This window comes from Pristiophorus japonicus, chromosome 19, assembly GCF_044704955.1.
Source record: "Pristiophorus japonicus isolate sPriJap1 chromosome 19, sPriJap1.hap1, whole genome shotgun sequence".
Lineage (NCBI taxonomy): Eukaryota > Metazoa > Chordata > Chondrichthyes > Pristiophoridae > Pristiophorus > Pristiophorus japonicus.
The window spans coordinates 21959584-21981150 of record NC_091995.1 but is presented as its reverse complement, the minus strand read 5'-3'; the positions used below and the strand labels follow the sequence as shown (position 1 = coordinate 21981150).

Genomic DNA, 21567 nt, shown 5'->3' with positions numbered 1-21567 from the left:
CTTGGTGAGGCCACACCTTGAATATTGTGTACAGTTTTGGTCTCCTAATCTGAGGAAGGACATTTTTGCTATTGAGGGAGTGCAGCGAAGGTTCACCAGACTGATTCCCGGGATGGCACGACTGACATATGAAGAAAGACTGGATCTACGAGGCTTATATTCACTGGAATTTAGAAGGGGATCTCATAGAAACATATAAAATTCTGACGGGATTGAACAGGTTAGATGCAGGAAGAATGTTCCCAATGCTGGGGAAGTCCAGAACCAGGGGTCACAGTCTCAGGATAAGGGGTAAGCCATTTAGGACCGAGATGAGGAGAAACTTCTTCACTCAGAGAATTGTGAACCTGTGGCATTCTCTACCACAGAAAGTTGTTGAGGCCAGTTCGTTAGATATATTCAAAAGGGAGTTAGATATGGCCCTTACGGCTAAAGGGATCAAGGGGTATGGAGAGAAAGCAGGAATGGGGTACTGAAGTTGCATGATCAGCCACGATCATATTGAATGGTGGTGCAGGCTCGAATGGCCGAATGGCCTACTGCACCTATTTTCTATGTTTCTATGTACTATATTTGGAATTCCAAAATGCATTCGATATGGTACAAGATGGGGGTAATATATTAGCTTGGATAGAAGATTGTTTAATGGACAGAAAACAGAGTGGGAGTTAATGGCAGGCTGTAACTAGTGGGGGGCTACAAGGATCAGTGCTTTAACCTCATCTATTTACAATCTATATTAATGACCTAGATAAAGGGACTTAGTGCGATGTATTCAAGGTTGCTGATGATACAAATCTAGGTGGGAAGGTAAGCTGTGAGGAGGACACAAAAAGCATGCAAAGGGATGTAGACAGATTAAGTGAGTGGGCAATATGGTACAGATGGAGTGCAGTGTGGGAAAATGTGAGATTATTCACTTTGGTAGGAAGAATAGAAAAACAGAGTATTTTTTAAATGATGAAAAATTATTAAATGTGGGTGCCCTCGTACAGGAGACACACAAAGTTAGCATGCAGGTGCAGCAAGCAATTAGGAAAAAAAATGGCATGTTGGCTTTTATTGCAAGAGGGTTGGAGTACAGGTGCAGCGTCGAAAATCTGGACTCCGGGACGATCCGTGGCAGGGTCGTCCGGAATCCGTAAAATGTCCGGACCCGCAGACCTCGGCGGGGGGGGTCCCGCCACTGCTCAACCTTGGGCCTCGCATCACCAGCGCTCCCCTCGCCTCCGCTGCCCTTCCCTCGGGGCCTCCTCGCCGGCCGGCCTGAGCAGCTCCTCCACACTGGGGCCGGCCCGCCCGAACAGCTCCTCTACGACGGCCCGGCCCGAACAGCTCCTCTACGGCGGGGCCTGCCCCCCCACTTTCTGACGTCCGAAATCCGGAAATACCCGAACCTGGGCTCGGGTATTTCCGGATTCGTGACGTCAGCAAGTCGATCGAAAGTCTGGTAAAGCCCGGAATCCGGAATGGCCTCGGTCCCAAGGGTTTTGGATTCTCGACACTGCACCTGTACAAGAGTAAGGAAGTCTTGCTACAATTGTACAGGGTATTGGTGGGATCACACCTGGAATACTGTGTACAGTTTTGGTCTTCTTCTCTGAGGAAGGACATATTTGCCTTAGAGGCGGTGCAATGAAGGTTTACTAGATTGATTCCTGGGATGAGATGGTTGTTTTACTAGGAGAGATTGAATAGATTGGGCCTAAACTCTCTGCAGTTTAGAAGAATGAGAGGTGATCTCATTGAAATATACAAGATTCTGAGGGGGATTGATAGGTAGGCACTGAGAGGATGTTTCCCCTGGATGGAGAGTTTAGAACCAGGGGGCACAGTATCAGGATCAGGGGTCGGCCATTTAAGACTGGAATGAGGAGGAATTTCTTCACTCAGAGGGTTGTGAATCTTTGCAAATCTTTACCCCAAAGGGCTGTGGTTGCTCAGTCGTTGAGTATATTCAAAGCTGAGATCGATAGATTTTTGGAGTCTAGGGGAATCAAGGGATATGGGGATCGGGCGGGAAAGTGGAATTGAGGCTTGAGGGGCCAATGACTCCTGCTCCTAATTCTTATATTCTTTAAAACGTACTAGTGATGGATGGTTGTCAGAGAGGGAGGATCTGTAAGTAACAGCGGTTAATGAGAGATTGTGGTCAGAAATGGTGAGTCGAGGTTAGTGATTGCATGGGGGGGGATACGCATAGATGAAGGGGAGAGCTTAGTGACAGCATTGGAGGAGAGAGGTTGGTAATAGCACTGGGGGAGGGGAATGTACAGCGATCGAGGGAGGGGGGGATTAGTGATAGCACTAGAGGGTGGGGTGGGGTGTGTACAGAGATGGCGAGATAGCAGACAGTATACCACACAGAAACAGGCCATTTGAGCTAACTAGTCTGTTTAAGTGTTTCATAGAATCATAGAAATTTATGGCACAGCAGGAGGCCATTTGGCCCATCATGTTTGCACCGGCCGAAAAAGAGCTATCCAGCCTGATCCCACCTTCCAGCACTTGGTCCGTAACCCTGCAGGTTATGGCACTTCAAGTGCACATCCAAGTACTTTTTAAAATGTGGTGAGGGTTTCATAGAAACATAGAAAATAGGTGCAGGAGTAGGCCCTTCGAGCCTGCACCACCATACAATATGATCATGGCTGATCATGCAATTTCAGTACCCCATTCCTGCCTTCTCCAAACCCCTTGATCCCTTTAGCCGTAAGGGCCACATCTAACTCCTTTTTGCATAAATGTAACGAACTGGCCTCAACAACTTTCTGTGGTAGAGAATTCCACAGGTTCACAATTCTCTGAGTGAAGAAGTTTCTCATCTCGGTCCTAAATGGCTTTCCCCTTATCCTTAGACTGTGACCCCTGGTTTCTGCCTCCACCACCCTTTCAGGCAGTGAGTTCCATTTGGGTGAAACCATTTATCCTCAACTCCCCTTTAATCCTTCTACCACTTACTTGAAATCTATACCCCCTGGTTATTGGCTTCTTTGCTAAGGGAAATAGATGCTTTCTAGCCACTCTACTACAACAACAACAAGTATTTATTTAACAAGACTTTAACATAGTGAAATGCCCCAATATTATGAGATAAAAAAAACGATTCCGAGCCACATAAATAGAAATTAGGGCCAGTGACCAAAAGCGGTCAAAAAGGTAGGTTTTAAGGAGTGTCTTGAAGAAGGAAAGAGAGCTAGAGACGCAGAGAAGGTTGGGCAGGAAGTTCCAGAGCTTGGGGCCTAGGCAACATAAGGCACGGCCACCGGTGGTTGAGCGATTATGATCAGGGATGCTCGAGGATAGAATTAGAGGAGCACAGAGATCTCTGGGTGGGGGGGAGAGGGGTTGTGGGGCTGGAGGAGATTACAGAGAAAGGGAGGGGCGAGGCCATGGAGGGACTTGAAAATAAGGATTACTTTAAATCTATGCCCCCTGTTGACCCCTCTGCTAAGGAAAATAGGTCCTTCCTATTCACTCTATCCAGGCCCCTCATAATGTTATGGACACGACTGCTGGCAACGAACTGGAAGTGTTCTGTGCATGCGCACTTCAGGTTCGTCACAGGAGCAGACTCGTTAAAACATTTTTTTGCAAATGCCGGGAAGGAACGGGCTCGTTGAGGAAAAATGCCGGGAGAGAGCGGGCTCCTTGAAAGAAAAACAGAAGCTTCCTGTTTCAGATTAATGCGCAGTACGCTTCTGCGCAGCTTCTGGTTGTTGGCAGCAGTCACTCCATACTTTTATGCAACTCAATTAAGTCTCCCCTCAGCCCCCTCTGTTCCAAAGAAAACAACCCCAGCCTATCCAATCTCTCCTCATAGCTAAAATTCTCCAGTCTGGGCGACATCCTCATAAATCCTCTCTGTACCCTCTCTAGTGCAACCACATCGCAATGTTCATTGGTGACCGTCCACACATCTCTCTGTCTCCCACCCCGTTAAAATAAAAAGCAGGATGGGAATATGTCGTTCAATCATGGAAGTACAGAAGGCAATCTTGTGAGAAGTTCAAGATTTAATATGATCCCAAAAAATAATGATGCTAACAAAGGTCTAAAGACCCTCGCGTGCTTATACTTGGTGAACTAAGCAGTCCTTCTCTTCCTTTCGAAACATAGAAAATAGGTGCAGGAGCAGGCCATTAGGCCCTTCGAGCCTGCATCACCATTCAATAAGATCATGGCTGATCATTCCCTCGGTACCCCTTTCCTGCTTTCTCTCCATACCCCTTGATCCCTTTAGCTGTAAGGGCCGTATCTAACTCCCTCTTGAATATATCCAATGAACTGGCATCAACAACTCTCTGCGGTAGGGAATTTGTATGTGCTGCTGCCCCCCGTGGCCTCAGCAAAGGCAGTGGCAGCAGTGAGGGGGAGAGGGGGAGAATGTAGTGAGATGGAGGGGGAAGGTGAGCGATGGCACTGGGGAGAATGTGCAGAGATGGAGGGGAGAGGTTAGTGATCACACTGGGGGGAGAATGTACAGAGATGGAGGGGAGGTTAGTGATCACACTGGGGAATGTACAGAGATGGAGGGGAGGTTAGAGATCACACTGGGCGGTGGGGGGGGCGGGGAGGAGAATGTACAGAGATGGAGGGGAGGTTAGTGATCACACTGGGGAATGTACAGAGATGGAGGGGAGGTTAGAGATCACACTGGGCGGGGGGTGGCGGGGAGGAGAATGTACAGAGATGGAGGGGAGGTTAGTGATCACACTGGGGGTGGAGGGGGGAATGTACAGAGATGGAGGGAAGGTTAGTGATCACACTGGGGGGGAGAATGTACCGAGATGGAGGGGAGGTTAGTGATCACACTGGGGGAGAATGTACAGAGATGGAGGGGAGGTTAGTGATCATACTGGGGGAGAATGTACAGAGATGGAGGGGAGAGATCAGCCGATGGCAGTGGTGTTGGGATGGTGTGCAGTCGTGGTTTCTACGGTTTTCTGTCTGTGGGTCGCTCTGTCTTCACTTCCTGAAATGTCAGCTACTTAAAGGATAATGTGCTTTGATTGCCGAAAACAACTGTTCGTTTGTTTACAGCAACAGAAATAAGATATATGTAAACGTGCACATTTATGGAATATGGAACAATGAAGTCCCTGTTTTCACAGTTTGCCTGGCCCTAGACAGTCATCCGATGTCCCCATGGACACCAGTTTGAAAACTTGTCTAGTGCAGAGTTGAGTGGTAAGGGGTTGCTGCACTGAGATACCGTCTCCCTTTCAAAACTGCCGTCATCACTCCCTTCCTCCGACCCCCCCAGCTCTCAATCTGTTCATCCTTTCCAATTACCACCCCTGTCTTTAGCCTACTGTCCATCTCGAGCACGTCGGGACATCCCAGCTCCATTTCCATCCTTCCTAATTCCCTGTTTGAATTCCTCTAGTCCTGCTTCTGCCCTCCCCACAGTAGTGACCCCGCTTTATCCAAAGTCACAAATGATGTACTCTGTGACTGTTACGCCATTATTGCTCTTTGTCCTGCTCAACCTCCTCCTGCGGTGCTGGGCAGGATTCACAACGCCAACCTCCTTCGCTTGCCTCTCCGCCCATTATCCGGCTCTGTGGGGGTTGTCTTTGTGTGGTTCCCCTCCGACCTGAACACAACGCTTCTCTGGCTACTCTTCCCGCCTCTGCATTGTCAACTCCGGGGTCCCCAAAGGATCTATCCTTGACCCACTCCCCAACCTCATAGCCGTGTTTTCCCTCAGTGTCATGATCCACAGATAGTGGGTCAGTTTACATGTGTGTGTGCTGGTGGCACCCAGCTCTACATCGAATCATAGAATTTTACAACATGGAAGGAGGCCATTCGGCCCATTGTGTCTGCGGCCGGACGACAAAGAGCTACCCAGCCTAATCCCACTTTCCAGCTCTAGGTCCGTAGCCCTGCAGGTTACGACACTTTAAGAACACATCCAAGTACTTTTTAAATGTGGCAAGGGTTTCTACCTCTACTACCCTTTCAGGCAGTGAGTTCCAGACCCTCACCACCCTCTGGGTGAAAACAGTTCTCCTCACCTCCCCGCTAAACCTCCCCCCAATTACTTTAAATCTACGCCCCCTGGTTATAGATTTCTCTGCTGAGGGAAATAGGTCCTTCCTATCCACTCTATCCAGGCCCCTCATAATTTTATACACCTCAATCAGGTCTCCCCTCAGCCTCCACTGTTCCAAAGAAAATAACCCCAGCCTATCCAATCTTTCTTCATAGCTAAAATTCTCCAGTCCTGGTAATGTCTTCGGAAATCTCCCCTGTACCCTCTCCTTCACTTCTTTCAACCCCATGGCGACCTCCATGTTGGCTGACCGCTTTCCCAACATTGGTTCATGGCAGCGTCCCAACTTCCTCCAACTGGTCATTGGGAAAATAGAAGCCACCGTTTACAGCCTGACCATAAACTGTGCTTGGAGCGACACGAGCTCGGGGCCCAGGAGCAGCGCGAGCTCGGGGCACAGGAGCAGCAGGGGCCAGCCCACACCAATGTGTGTGCACACTAGGTCCGTGCAGCAGAGCTGGTCTCCAGTCGTCTTGGGTAATCCTTGCCACTGGACCAAGACTTAGCTCTGTCAAGCCTGTGTGGTGGCTGGTGTGCAATGGCCACCACACGTTGAACAAATCCACGCACAGACAACATGTATGCAGTTCATGTTCCACCCTTCAACATGTAGCTCAGGACCTGGAATATTAGGTGCTTCATTGAAACACCCGTGAACTCATCCCTTTTTGGCGTGGAAGCAAGTCATCCTCGATACGGGGGAATTGCCTATGATGATGAAACTGTGCTCCCTTGCCACTGTCCCATCTCCCTCTCTGGTCACTCGGGTTGAATCAGACCGTACATGCAAAACTTTGGTAACCTATCCAACACACAACCGAGCTTCAAAACCACACAGCCTATCAATCTTCCCTGCTGGCCTCCCATCCTCCGTCTTCAATCTTCATAGACTCCAACTGGTGCAAAGTTCAACCAATGTAGTTCTGGCCCGCAGTAACAGCAACTTGTCTTTAACATAGTGAAACGTGCCAAGGCACTGCACAGGAGCATAATCAGACAAATAAATTGCATAGGGAGATATTGGGACAGGTGACCTTGGTCAAAGAGATTGTCTTTAAAGAGTGTCTTAAAGGAAAGGGGGCGGAGAGGTTTAGGGAGCGAATTCCAGCGCTTGGGGGCCTAGGCAGCTGAAGGCACGGCCGCCGATGGCGGGGGCAAAGGAAACGGAGAAGGGACAAGAGGCCAGAATTGGAAGAGCGCAGAGATCTCGGAGGGTTGTAGGGCTGGTGGAGGTTACAGAGATAAGGAGGCCAGAGAGGGCTCCACACACGAGGATGAGAATGTCAAAGTCAGACATGCACACTGTGCGATATCGATTGGAAAGGGAGCAGCCAATTTATTCCTGACTTGTGTTTTTTTTTCTAATCCCACAGTGAGACCCTCCCGTGCGACAGGGGAGAGCGTGTGCGAACCGGTGTGCTGGAGACGCCCCCTTATGTACTGCAGGCAGCGGGGGACATTGTGTTTTTCTTGCTGCCAGCGCCATGTTGTAAATTGCACAGCACGCAGCCTGAGCCGCCGGGCGCGCAGAGAGCCTGTCGGCTGCTGAAGGACCGGGACGGACTGCTGCCTTGTCTGCCCGCGGGACGCGACGGACAACGGACAACGGCGGGGACTTTGCCCGGACCTTGCGAGATAGACCGACCGTGCGCCGGAGAGGATCAGCGTGGGCAGCTCCCCCACCACCCCCCCCCTCGTTACCAGCCGGACGGTTCGGTTAACCCCCCCCACCCCCACCACCGCCGAGCGCGGAATCGGAGCACCGCTTTGGCTTCAGGCCCACCCGTTCAAAGTCGAACCCGTCCCGCGAGCACCCGAGAACGCGACCGGCCGACTCCGGTCGACAGACTGGAATTTCTTTTTCCTTCGAAAGCCAACCGCCAGGAACACTGGCTCATGCTGCGAACAAACAGTTTGAGAGATTTCCTGGACTGGGCAGCCTACCCTGAAGTGACACATTTCCTCTCGGGCTGGGTGAGTGGCTAACACCCAAGGCTGCCAAAGTACAGAAAGCAAAGTCAGCTCTCTGCGCGCGCACACACATTCACTCACATATATACACACACACACACACACACAGGAACACACGAGGGAGAGGAGGAACTGGGAACGTCCAACATCTCTGCAAATCCACAGCTGGAGTAACGTGGGGCAGACCCGAGGGATCCACTTACCCTCCGCCTGACACTTGGCCCGACCCCCGGACAGCCCCTGCGAGAACGACATGGGCAGCTAGGATCGGAGTCACCTCTCCCGGTAGGACTGTGCTCTTAATTCGTTAACACCGTGCTTGCTGAAAGCGTTCCGGAGAGCGGCAGACACTGTATTTGTTGCGCTGCGAAGGAGTCTCTCTGTTCACGGGCATTGTGGCGTGGAATGTGGGTGCGATAATGTGTGCGCGCGCACGGGAAGAATATTCGTAACAAAACGCGGCTGTCAGGTCTTTCATTTACGGGCAATGTCTTTTATTTTAAACTTCTGGCTTTCACCGGATTTTTTTCAAACCGAGCCCAGAATGTCTTCGATTGTCCGTTTTTTCCTTCCTTGGGTGTGTGTCGTGGCAGATTACAGGCATTTGTTACTGTGAGACCTTTTAACCTGCCTGGGTTTTTCAAAGCCCTTGGGAAGGTGCCATTTTCTCCCATTTGCTCTTTATTACAGTCTGCAACGCAGGGGCGGGTGGGGAGAAGAAACCTACGTTTAGCCAAAAGATTGTTGTTCCAAGTTTCTGGGGGTATTTTTTTTCTTCTCTCTAAATTCTCTCTCAGATTTCAAGCCTACTTCCTAAAAAGGCAGCATGCTGTGTGTTTTGTGGTCGGTTGCAGCCTGGCAGCCCTAGTCGTGGGTCTAAATCTTCTTATTTGCAGCGATCAGCTTGTAGGATGCTTCTGCTTCGTGTCCCCCCACCTTGCCTCTTTGTCTTAAGTTAACATCTTTCCCCCGCTGCGATCTCCACTCTCTGCTGACTGGCCCTCCGTGTCGCTTTGGGCTGCGCTGTATCTTTTTCTCACTGTTCTGTGGCTGTGGCTCAGTGAGTGGCCCCCTCGCCTCTGGGTCAGAAGGTTGTGGGTTCAAGTCCCACTCCAGGGACTTGAGCACAAAAATCCAGGCCGACACTCCAGTGCAGTGCTGAGGGAGCACTGCACTGTCAGAGGTTCTGTCTTTTGGATGAGATGTTAAACCGAGGCGCCATCTGCTCTCTCAGGTGATCCCATGGCACGATTTCGCAGGGGAGTTATCCCCAGTGTCCTGGCCAATATTTATCCCTCAATCAACATTACAAAAATAGATTATCTGGTCGTTATCACATTGCTGTTTGTAGGAGCTTGCTGTGCTCAAAATAGCTGCCGCGTTTCCCCCATTACAACAGTGACTACACTCCAAAAGCACTTCATTACCTGTAAAGTGCTTTGAGATGTCCGGTGATCGTGAAAGGCGCTATATAAATGCAAGTCTTTCTTTTTCTCGCACTTGCATGAATTTAACGCAGAAAAGTGCGAAGTGATACATTTTCGTAGATAGATTGAGCAGAGGACATATTAGCTAAATGAGAGATCTGGGGGTATATGTGCTCAAATCGTTGAAGGTGGCAGGGCAGGTTGAGAAAGTGGTTGAAAAGGATTATGGGATCCTGGGGTTTATAAATAGAGGTATCGAGTACAAAAGTGGAAATTATGATGAACCTGTGTAAAACACTGGTTCGGCCTCAACTGGAGTATTGTGTCCAATTCTGGGCACCACACTTTAGGAAGGATGTGATGGCCTTGGGGACGGTGCAGAACAGATATACGAGAATGGTTCCAGGGATGAGGGACTTCAGTAACTTGGATAGACTGGAGAAGCTGGGTTTGTTCTCCTGGGAGCAGAGAAGATTGAGAGGAGATTTGATCGAGGTGTTCAAAATCATGAGGGGTCTGGATAGAGTAGATAGAGAGCCACTGTTCCCATTGGCAGAACGGTCGAGAACCGGAGGACACAGATTTAAGGTGATTGGCAAAAGAACCAAAGGCAACGTAAGAAAAAAAGTTTTTAAAGTTAGGATCTAGAATGCACTGCCTGAGAGGGTGGGGGGGAGGCAGACTCAATCACGGCTTTCAAAAGGGAGTTGGATAAGTACCTGAAGGGAAAAGAAATTGCAGGAAAGGGCGGGGGAGTGGGACTAGCTGAGGTGCACTTGCTGAGAGCCGGCATGGACTTGATGGGCTGAATGGCCAACTTCCGTGCTGTAACCATTCTATGATTCTACGAACCTCAAGTCGGTTTAAGCCGCCTTCTCAAATCGTGCAAACACTGCGGAACACCTCTGCAATCCTCCAACACAGCGAGTAAGTGCTCACTGGACAGTCTTGATGATGGTGATTCAGCGTCTTAAGCCTCCTACTGTTAGGCATTTATTACATTCCAGCAAAGTGATTTGAACCTTGGGTCTATTTCTGAGAAATACTCCTTTCACCATATGAGGGCCCAGGAACAGAAAGCGTTTGCGAGAGTAATAGCTGGTCATGAGTGCACACGGGCTGGAATCTAATTGAGGGGTTCAGAGGCTTTATATGTTTATAAAAAAAATAAAGATGTGCATTTATATAGTGCCGTTCATAATCACAGGACATCCCAAAACTCTTTACAACCAATGAAGTACTTTTGGAGTGTAGTCACTGTAGGAAACGTGGCGGCCAATTTGCGCACAGCAAGCTCCCACAAACAGCAACATGTTAACGACCAGGTAATCTGTTCGTGATCATGTTTGAGGGATAAATATTGGGCCAGGACACCGGGGAGTACTCCCCCACTCTTCTTCAAAATAGTGCCATGGGATCTTTTACATCCACGTGAGAGAGCAAATGTATTAATGTAGAATAATGGATACCCGGGAGTGAGTTGCAGATTGGAATCTAATCGAGGGGTTCAGGTGGTTTATATATAGAATAATGGATACCTGGGAGTGAGTTACAGGCTGGAATCTAATCGAGGGGTTCAGGTGGTTTATATATAGAATAATGGATACCCAGGAGTGAGTTACAGACTGGAATCTAATCGAGGGGTTCAGGTGGTTTATATATAGAATAATGGATATCTGGGAGTGAGTTACAGGCTGGAATCTAATCGAGGGGTTCAGGTGGTTTATATATAGAATAATGGATACCTGGGAGTGAGTTACAGGCTGGAATCTAATCGAGGGGTTCAGGTGGTTTATATATAGAATAATGGATACCCGGGAGTGAGTTACAGGCTGGAATCTAATCGAGGGGTTCAGGTGGTTTATATATAGAATAATGGATACCTGGGAGTGAGTTACAGGCTGGAATCTAATCGAGGGGTTCAGGTGGTTTATATATAGAATAATGGATACCCGGGAGTGAGTTACAGGCTGGAATCTAATCGGGGGGTTCAGCTGGTTTATATATAGAATAATGGATACCCAGGAGTGAGTTACAGACTGGAATCTAATTGGGGGGTGTAGGTGGTTTATATATAGAATAATGGATACCCAGGAGTGAGTTACAGGCTGGAATCTAATCGAGGGGTTCAGATGTGCTATAAATCCATGAATCCCTAAGACGAGTTCGAGCTGTCGCTTCTGTTGACATCCTGCGGTGTTGCTCCTGTCTCTGGGCTTTGTCGGCGTGGGCCCCAGGCTGCCGGCCTGCTCCTTGCTAGATGCTAGTATCTGACGCCGGTATCTAAGGATATACGCAACGGCCAACAAAAAGGGGAAAAACTGCAAACGCTGGAGATCTGGAACAAAAGCAGGAAATGCACTGCAGCTCCATCGGCACCTACGGAAGGGGAAAAGCAGATTAACATTTCAGCAGAGAAACCCTTCATCAGGATTGGTGGGCATGATAGCATTTCAGAAGGGGGCGGAGAACAGGGAGACGGGCCCAGAAACAGCAGCCCGTCTGGTCACCGAGAGAAAGCTAGTGGGTTGAACAGCCTGCAAGTAGCTTTGTAGCAAAACAAGAAACGATTCAACGTGATAACAACGAGGCAATGATATGACAGTTTATATATTTTAAAAGAAAAATATGTGGAGCAAGTAGATTTCCCGTGGTGAAAAGGAGAGAACTGGGGGCTGGAGAGCAATACAAATGAGCGCAGTTTGAAAGGTGCCACACTGCAGGAGTGCTTATAAGAACATAAGAAATAGGAGCAGGAGTAGGGCATTCGGCCCCTCGAGCCTGCTCCGCCATTTAATGAGATCATGGCCGATCTGATCTTGGCCTCCGCTCCACTTTCCTGCCTGCTCCCCATAACCCTTTATTCCCTTATCGTTCAACAATCTGTCTATCGCCACTTTAAATATATTCAATGACCTAGCCTCCACAGCTCTCTGGGGTAAAGATTCACGACCCTCAGAGAAGAAATTCTTCCTCATTTCCGTTTTAAATGGTCGACCCCTTATTCTGAAACTATTCCCCCTAGTTCTAAATTCCCTCACGAGGGGAAACATCCTCTCTGCAGCTACCCTGTCGAGCCCCCTCAGAATCTTATACGTTTCAATAAGATCACCTTTCAGTCTTCTAAACTCCAGTGAGTACAGGCCCAACCTGCTCAACCATTCTTCATAAGATAAATCCTTAATCTCCGGAATCAACCTCGTGAACCTTCTCTGAACTGCGTCCAATGCAAGTATATCCTTCCTTAAATACGGAAACCAAAACTGTACGCAGTACTCCAGGTGTGGTCTCACCAATACCCTGTACAGTTGTAGCAGGACTTCTCTGCTTTTATACATAGAAACATGGAAAATAGGTGCAGGAGTAGGCCATTCGGCCCTTCTAGCCTGCATCGCCATTCAATGAGTTCATGGCTGAACATGCAACTTCAGTACCCCATTCCTGCTTTCTCGCCATACCCCTTGATCCCCCTAGTAGTAAGGACTTCATCTACTCCCTTTTGAATATATTTAGTGAATTGGCCTCAACAACTTTCTGTGGTAGAGAATTCCACAGGTTCACCACTCTGGGTGAAGAAGTTTCTCCTCATCTCGGTCCTAAATGGCTTACCCCTTATCCTTAGACTGTGACCCCTGGTTCTGGACTTCCCCAACATTGGGAACATTCTTCCTGCATCTAACCTGTCTAAACCCGTCAGAATTTTAAACGTTTCTATGAGGTCCCCTCTCATTCTTCTGAACTCCAGTGAATACAAGCCCAGTTGATCCAGTCTTTCTTGATAGGTCAGTTCCGCCATCCCGGGAATCAGTCTGGTGAACCTTCGCTGCACTCCCTCAATAGCAAGAATGTCCTTCCTCAAGTTAGGAGACCAAAACTGTACACAATACTCCAGGTGTGGCCTCACCAAGGCCCTGTACAACTGTAACAACACCTCCCTGCCCCTGTACTCAAATCTCCTCGCTATGAAGGCCAACATGCCATTTGCTTTCTTAACCGCCTGCTGTACCTGCATGCCAACCTTCAATGACTGATGTACCATGACACCCAGGTCTCGTTGCACCTCCCCTTTTCCTAATCTGTCACAATTTAGATACTCTATCCCCCTTGCAATAAAGGCCAACATTCCATTTGCCTTCCTGATTACTTGCTGTACCTGCATACTAACTTTTTGTGTTTCATGCACAAGGACCCCCAAGTCCCTCTATGCCAAAATGAGACTCCCTAGACTGACACTCGCAGTGCAGCACCAAAGGAGCACTGCACTGTCAGAGGAGAAGTTAAAGTGCGGCCCCCGTCTGCCCCCTCGGGTGATGTAAAAGGTTCCGCAGTCACTATTTCGAAGAAGCGTGGGTGGGGAGTCATTAGGCCAATATTTATCCCTCGACCAGCATCACTTTTTAAAAAAGCAAACACGGATTATCTAGTCATGATCTCATTATGCTGCTTGTGGGAGTTTCCGACATTGCAACAGTGGCTACGGCCCTTGGCTGTAAAGTCCTGAGGTTTGTGAAGGCGCTGTACAAAGGCAAGTTTGTTCTGTTGCTTTTGGTGGTACTGCGGCGATCACTCCTCAGCAGTGCTCGGCAACATCCAGTCACAGTGCAAGGGGCTGTTGTGCTCCATTCCTTTGGCCTGAGTTAATGTGTAAAGGAGTTGATGCGCTCGCATTCTGTGTCCGCTGATCTGGACACGCAAAGCTAGCCAATCGCATAATGATTAGTCACGGGTGGACTTTGGTCGCATTAGCCAGACTGCACCTAGACAGTGCTGGCACGGGACTCTAGTCCGGCTCCACTGAGGGCGCAGCAGAGAGAGAGAGTCCGCACACTGACGAGCCGAGGGGCTGAGCTTCTTGCCGAGATCTCTGCAGCCATTGCGGCTTCTGATCTCGCATCAGCGTCCAGCCTCGTGATGCCCGTTGATCGCCGGAGTCCGCGGTAACTATCTCCTTTTAGTATTGGCGCACCGGAACGGGGGGCTGGGCCATCCAGCCCCTCCAGGACGGGGGGCTCACACGAGGACGGAGGGCGTGATATTTCCCCCCCCCCACCATGGCCCTCGCACCGTTCTCGATGGTGGGACCCCTGCTCCCCTGGGGGCCTGGCCTGCGTTGCTGCTGGGTTTGCTGGGCCCGGGCTGTGTGGGGGCGATCTGGAGAGGCAGCGGCCACGTGCCTCCTTTCCCTCGATGGGCACGGGGCACGGGGGTTGGTCAGGGCGGCTGGGGAGCTTGACCCGGGCGGGGAGCCGGACATCTGAATCCGCAGTCCCGGGCTGTCCCCACCCTCCTCTCATCGAGCCCCGGGCTCCAGGCAGAACAGGAACGAGTTAGGCAGGGGCAGCATCGCGGCTTGAAAGCGAATGTTTATTGGTGACCAGTGTGCGGCTCCACATCACGGGACTTTGGGGGGAGGAATAGAATAATAGAATAGTACAGCACAGAAGGAGGCCATTCAGCCTGTCGAGTCCGCACCGGCTCTTTCAGCCGTGGCTCAGTGGGTAGCACACTCGCCTCTGAGTCAGAAGGTTGTGGGTTCAAGTCCCACTCCAGGGGCTTGAGCACATAGAAACATAGAAAATAGGTGCAGGAGTAGGCCATTCGGCCCTTTGAGCCTGCACCGCCATTCAATGAGTTCATGGCTGAACATGCAACTTCAGTACCCCATTCCTGCTTTATCGCCATACCCCTTGATCCCCCTAGTAGTAAGGACTACATCTAACTCCTTTTTGAATATATTTAATGAATTGGCCTCAACAACTTTCTGTGGTAGAGAATTCCACAGGTTCACCACTCTCTGGGTGAAGAAGTTTCTCTTCATCTCGGTCCTAAATGGCTTACCCCTTATCCTTAGACTGTGACCCCTGGTTCTGGACTTCCCCAACATTGGGAACATTCTTCCTGCATCTAACCTGTCTAAACCCATCAGAATTTTAAACGTTTCTATGAGATCCCTTCTCATTCTTCTGAACTCCAGTGAATACAAGCCCAGTTGATCCAGTCTTTCTTGATATGTCAGTCCCGCCATCCCAGCTGGCACTGTCGGATAAGATGTTAAACCGAGGCTCCCATCTGCCCTCTGCGGTGGATGTAAATGATCTCACGGCACTATTTTGAAGAAGACCAGGGGAGTTATCCCCGGTGTCCTGACCAATATTACGCCCTCAACCTACATCACTAAAACAGATTAACTGGTCATTATCACGTTGCTGTTTGTGGGATATCGCTCTGCGCAAAATGGCTGCCCCATTTCCTATGTTGCAACAGCGACCACGCTTCAAAAAATACTTTGGGGTCGTCCTGTGGTCGTGAAAGGCGCTATATAAATGCAAGCCCCATTCATCCATCTCCCCTTTGCTCACTGACCTACATTGGTCTTTGGTTAAGCAGTGCCTCGATTTCAAAATTCTCATCCTTATTTTCGAATCCCTCCGTGACCTCGCCTCTCCCTATCTCTGTAATCTCCTCCAGCCCCACAAACCCCAGGAGATGTCTGCCCTCCTCTAATTCTGCCCTCCTGACCATCCCTGATTGTAATCACTCCACCATCGGTGGCCGTGCCTTCAGCTGCCTGGGCCCCAAGCTCTGGAACTCCCTCCCTAAAACTCTCCCTAAGCCTCGCAACTTCTCTTTCCCCCTTTCCTCCTTAAAACCTACCTCTTTGACCAAGCTTTTGGTCACCTGCCCTAATTTCTCCTTATGTGGCTCGGTGTCAAATTTTGTTTTCTGACACTCCTGTGAAGCGCCTTGGGATGTTTTACTACGTTAAAGGCGCTATATAAATACAAGTTGTTATTTTGGTTGACATGCTGGCTGGGAGAATGCCACGGCAGATATTCCCAGCGGAATACTAGGAACCCAGCCTGACTGATTTCCTCCCTCTTCCACTCTGTTATTTCCTCTTCATGTAAGGGCAGTGGCTCGGCAGCTTTTGGCCCCTCCCTGTGACAACGCAATCATCATTCGGAAAGTCCCTGTGTGGCAGATTGTGGCTGTGGGCTGGAGTCTTCCTGCTCTCGGCCAATGGCTCACAGCGGACCATAGTTTCACCAGCATGATACCGGGGGCTAAACGAGAAGATTGCGAGGACCACTTGCAGAGATTCGGCTGTGGGGAATTAAAGGGTGAGCTCATTGAGGTTTTAAGATGATTAAAAGGAGTTGAGCGGGTAGACAGAGAGAAACTATTTCCTCTGGTGGCGGGAGTCCAGAACAAGGGCGGGCATAACCTTAAAATTAGAGCTGGGTTGTTCACGGGGTGATGTTAGGGCGCACGTGTGCACACAAAGGGCAGTGAAAATCTGGACCTCTCTGTCCCCAAAAAGCTGCTGAGGCTGGAGGTCAATTGAAAATTTCAAAACTGAGTGATAGATTTTTGTCAGTGTATGGAGGGCCACGGGCCAACGCTCGCTTTAAGCCGTGTGGCTGTCTGGAGGTCCCGCGTAACCTGGGGCCGTCTTTTCACGTGTGAGATTATGCGTATTCGCGAAATTTTGAATGGGCCGCGCACCAGACAAAAAAATTGGGGGGCAATATTGTGACGGGACATTGTTACGGACCCAAGACGACTTCGGCAGCACCTCCCAAAGCCGCGCCCTCTACCACCTAGAAGGACAAGGGCAGTGAGCGCATGGGAACACCACCACCTCCACGTTCCCCTCCAAGTCGCACACCATTCTGACTTGGGAATATATCGGCCGTTCCTTCATCATGGCTGGGTCACAATCATGGAACTCTCTCCCTAACAGCACTGTGGGAGCACCTTCACCACACGGACTGCAGCGGTTCAAGGCGGCGGCTCACCACCACCTTCTCGGGCAATTGGGGATGGGCAATAAATGCCGGCCTTGGCCTTTTGGCTAAGATCAAGTGTACTATCTGTTCTTATCAGTTTAATATCCCCTATGGGGACATGATATTGAATTGATTTTTGGACAGGGAGCTGGATCAGGGGCTTGCCCCGTCCACTCCATGCACCGACCTGGTATTGCAATATTTCCAGGAACGGTGCAACTTCGCCTCTCGGCCTTTTGGCCTAAGATCAAACACATTGGCGCAAAGTGATCTTTGGCGTTAGAGTTGATCTGGAACGAAATTGGATAAAAAAAAATAAATGCCGGCCTTAAAATGGAGTTAGGTCGCAGGTCAGCTGTGATTTCACTGACTGGCGGAACAGGCTCGAGGGGCTGAATGGCCTGCTCCTGTTCCCATGTTGGTCAGGAACTCCCTGCGGGCATCTGGTACATACCCGCTCCACTCTGTTGATTTACAGTGGATGTGTACATGTGTGTGTGATGGCTGCAATGAGTCAGAGAAATTTAAGTACATATGGTAGCTATTTGGTCCCTCGCGCTGTTGCCAGCACCCCCACTGGAGTTTTTCAATCCATAGTAGGTCTTTTCTTCTACCCCTTTCATAACTATCTTCTCCCAAGACAATCATGACATTTAAGAGGGAATTAGATAAACTTCATCAAATGCAGTGATTGATTCGTGTTCAACAATCACATGTAATTTCTACATTTCAACAGTGATTACACTTCATTGGCTGTAAAGTGCTCTGAAAAGATCACCGAACGTCTCAAAGCACTTTACAACCAATTAAGTACTTTTGGAGTGTAATCACTGTTGTAATGTGGGAACCGCGGCAGCCAATTTGCGCACAGCAAGCTCCCACAAACAGCAATGTGATAATGACCAGATAATCTGTTTTTGTTATGTTGATTGAGGGATAAATATTGGCCCCAGGACACCGGGGATAACTCCCCTGCTCCTCTTCGAAATAGTACCATGGGATCTTTTACGTCCACCTGCGAGAGCAGACGGGGCCTCGGTTTAATGTCTCGTCTGAAAGACGGCACCTCTGACGGTGCAGCACTCCCTCAGCACTGCACTGGAGTGTCAGCCTAGGTTATGTGCTCAAGTCTCTTCAGCGGGACTTGAACCCGCAACCTTCTGACTCGTAGACGAGAGCGCTAGAGTGTCAGCCTAGATTGATCTGATTTTGGGACGTCCGGTGATCGTGAAAGTCACCTGTATAAATGCAAGTCTTTCTATCTTTTCATTATGTATTCCACAGTCATTTAACCCCTTGCAGTTCCTTCTAACCCTCTCCTTCTCTGAGGTCTCCTGGTTCAAATAGCTCTGGGTTACACCACTGTGTATTCGCCCTTCCCTACCTCTGCAACCTCCAGCCCCCACAACCCTCCGAGCACTCTGCGCTGTTCCAGTTCTGGCCTCTTGTGCATCGCCCAGCTCCTTTGCCCCACCATCGGTGACCGTGCCTTCAGCTACCTGGCACCTAAGCTCTGGAATTTCCTTCCTAAACCTCTCCGCCTCTCTCTCCTCCTTCAAGACCCTGCCTAAAAGCTACCTCTTCGACCAAGCTTTTGGTCACCTGTTCTGATCTGAAAGAAAGACCTGCATTTATACAGCGGCTGTCACGACCTCAGCGTGTCCCAAAACGCTTTACAGCCAATGAAGTACTTTTTGAAGTGGAGTCACTGTTGTAATGGAGGAAACGTAGCAGCCAACTTGCGCACAGCAAGGTGTGACCTTTATTTTCCTTCTTTGTCAGGGTGTCAACCCTGTTGTTTGATGATCGCTCCTGGGACGTTTCACCAGGTTAAAGGCGTTGTATAAATACAAGCCATTGTTGTTGGGCTGATCTGTGCCATGCAGAGGGCATTGGGGGTTGGCGGGGGTGAGGGGAAAGCCAGCAGTGCTTTCAGCAAGGGACGGGGCACGGTGCAGGATCAGGAACTGCTGCCGTAATGTGCACCTTCCCTGAGCGGACCAGCCGGTTCTGCTCATCCTAGACAGGGAGGGGCGAACCGGGCTCATCCAAAGTTGTTCACAGCACAAAAGTCTGACGTCAAGAAGTCAGGGCCACCGAGTCTGTCTCTCCTTCCCATACAAACCCCCACCCCTGTATTGCCCCCTGTTTGTTTCCAAACGTTTTCTTCTTCGTCTTTAGTGAGGCAAGCTTTCAGGTCGGTTGGGAGTCGGGCAATGAGGAGCCAGCCGTGTTTGCTGGATTGTGACTGATCTGGCAGCCAGTATGTAAAGTCGCACTTCCTCTCCCAGGCTGTAGTGTGGAAACATGAATGCGTGTGTGTCAGCTTTTTAAACAGCTAATTATCCCACCCTCCCTCTGTCTCCATATTTTATGAGGTGTGTTCCAGATTTCTTTCATTTGCGATGCTAATGTCTTCTCCCTATGGAGCAGATCCTTTTAAAGTAAATTATTTTTAGGCTCTCGAGAGTCCACTGCTTTTTAACGCGTCACTTGTAAAGCACGGTGGGGTGGTGGGGGGGAAGGAGGTGGGATACGCTGACCAGAGGCTGCCAGATCACAGCAACCAAAGCAGTCCACATTGCAATAAGCATTGGTGCGTTTCATGTCAGCTGTGAACCTCAGTGGGTAGCACATTCCTCTCCGAGTCAGAAGGTTGTGGGTTCAAGTCCCACTCCAGGGACTTGAGCACATAAAATCTAGGCTGCACTCAGCAATGCACTGTCTTTCAGATGAGACGTTAAACTGAGGCTCTGTCTGCCCTCTCATGTGGACGTAAAAGATCCCATGGCTGCTATTTCGATGAAGAGCAGGGGAGTTACCCCCGGTGCCCTGGGGCCAATATTTATCCCTCAATCAACACAACAAAAACAGATTATCTGGTCATTATCACATTGCTGTGTGTGGGAGCTTGCTGTGCGCAAATGACTCCCACAATTCCCACATTACAACAGTGATTACACTCCAAAAGTACTTAATTGGTTGTAAAGTGCTTTGAGACGTCCGGTGGTCGTGAAAGACGCTATATAAATGCAATCGTTCTTTTTTTCTTTTATCCAAGTCTAGCGAGGGCGACCAGGGTCTCGGCTCTTGTTCACCATGTACTGTGACACCTATGAGAAAGTGAGTGCGTGGTGCGGACAGGTATCGTGCTCTCCTGTGATGCTGTCCACAGTCGGATAGCCTCCTGGCATGCGCTGGTCTCCCAACACCGAGCCTGTCGCTGTCCCCTGCGCTCGGCCTGTGAACTGGGATCGGGCTGGAGCGACTGGGGTCGCGAGCCTGCTTCTGTCGCCGTCTCCGCTTTGGAAGCAACAGTTAGACTGTAGCCGGACGGCACGCAGAAACAGAAATGTGTATCAGCAGGTCAACAATAACGGCGCTGTGCGTTTCCACGACAGACGAGACTCTCGTAACTCTCAGTCTGACAGCGTCCTGCACAGACGTGAAGCGGATAGCAGCTTTTGAAAGAAAGACTTACATTTATATAGTGCCTTTCATGACCTCAGGGCATCCCATGTACACTTCACTGGCTGGAAAGTGCTTTAGAAAGAAAGACTTGCATTTATACAGCGCCTTTCATGACTATCATACTTCTCAAAGCGCTTTACAGCCAATCAAGTACCCTTTGAGTGTAGTCACTGTTGTAATGCTGGAAACGCAGCAGCCGATTTGTGCACAGCAAGCTCCCACAAACAGCAAGTGTGATAATGGCCAGATAATCTGTTTTAGTTATGTTGCGCGAGGGATAAATATTGGCCAGGACGCCGGGGATAACTCCCCTGCTCTTCTTCGAAGTAGCGTAATGTGATCTTTTACATCCACCTGAGAGAGCAGACGAGGCCCTCAGTTTAACGTCTCGTCCGAAAGACGGCACCTCAGACAGTGCAGCGCTCCCTCAACACTGCACTGGAGTGTCAGCCCAGACTTCGTGCTCAAGTCCCTGGAGTGGGGCTTGAAGCCACGACCTTCTGACTTCCAGAGTGCTGCCCACTGAGCCACGGAAAACACCAGCCTGTAACTCGGCCGAGTTGGAGACAGCCTTGTCCACCGTCCAGGATTCCCTGTGATCTGTTGCCAGCCCTGCCCTGGCTCGCTATTCACTGAAAGGACGATGTGGGCCGGTGTTGTAACGTACTCGCTGCCTGCAGCCTGAGAGCAGACCCCAAACCACAGCTTTCCACGTTCATGCTGCTCGCCAATTGTTGCGTTCAGGAACACCTCTCGGGCTCTCTTCGAGCTGCCCGGTAAGTAATCACTTTGTCCCAGCTCTCCATTGTGGTCCTGGATTCAGCAAGCCTTTCTGCCGGCCGACTCA

The 21567-nt window shown here is 49.8% G+C and overlaps 1 protein-coding gene and 1 pseudogene across 7 annotated transcripts in view; both read left to right on the top strand.

Moving 5' to 3' along the window:
* Window positions 1-21567, top strand: part of mgat1b (alpha-1,3-mannosyl-glycoprotein 2-beta-N-acetylglucosaminyltransferase b) — a 55814-nt gene that overhangs the window by 11015 nt on the left and 23232 nt on the right. For 6 of the 7 annotated variants that reach the window (XR_011587804.1, XR_011587806.1, XR_011587807.1 and 3 more), the window contains exon 2: window positions 7435-8317. The gene's annotated coding sequence lies outside the window, so the exon portion shown is untranslated. Of the gene's footprint in view, window positions 1-7434; window positions 8318-16489; window positions 16581-21567 lie in introns of those variants that run through there. The other variant, XM_070861383.1, reaches the window with a different exon arrangement.
* On the top strand, window positions 17294-17473 carry LOC139230765 (U2 spliceosomal RNA; annotated as a pseudogene).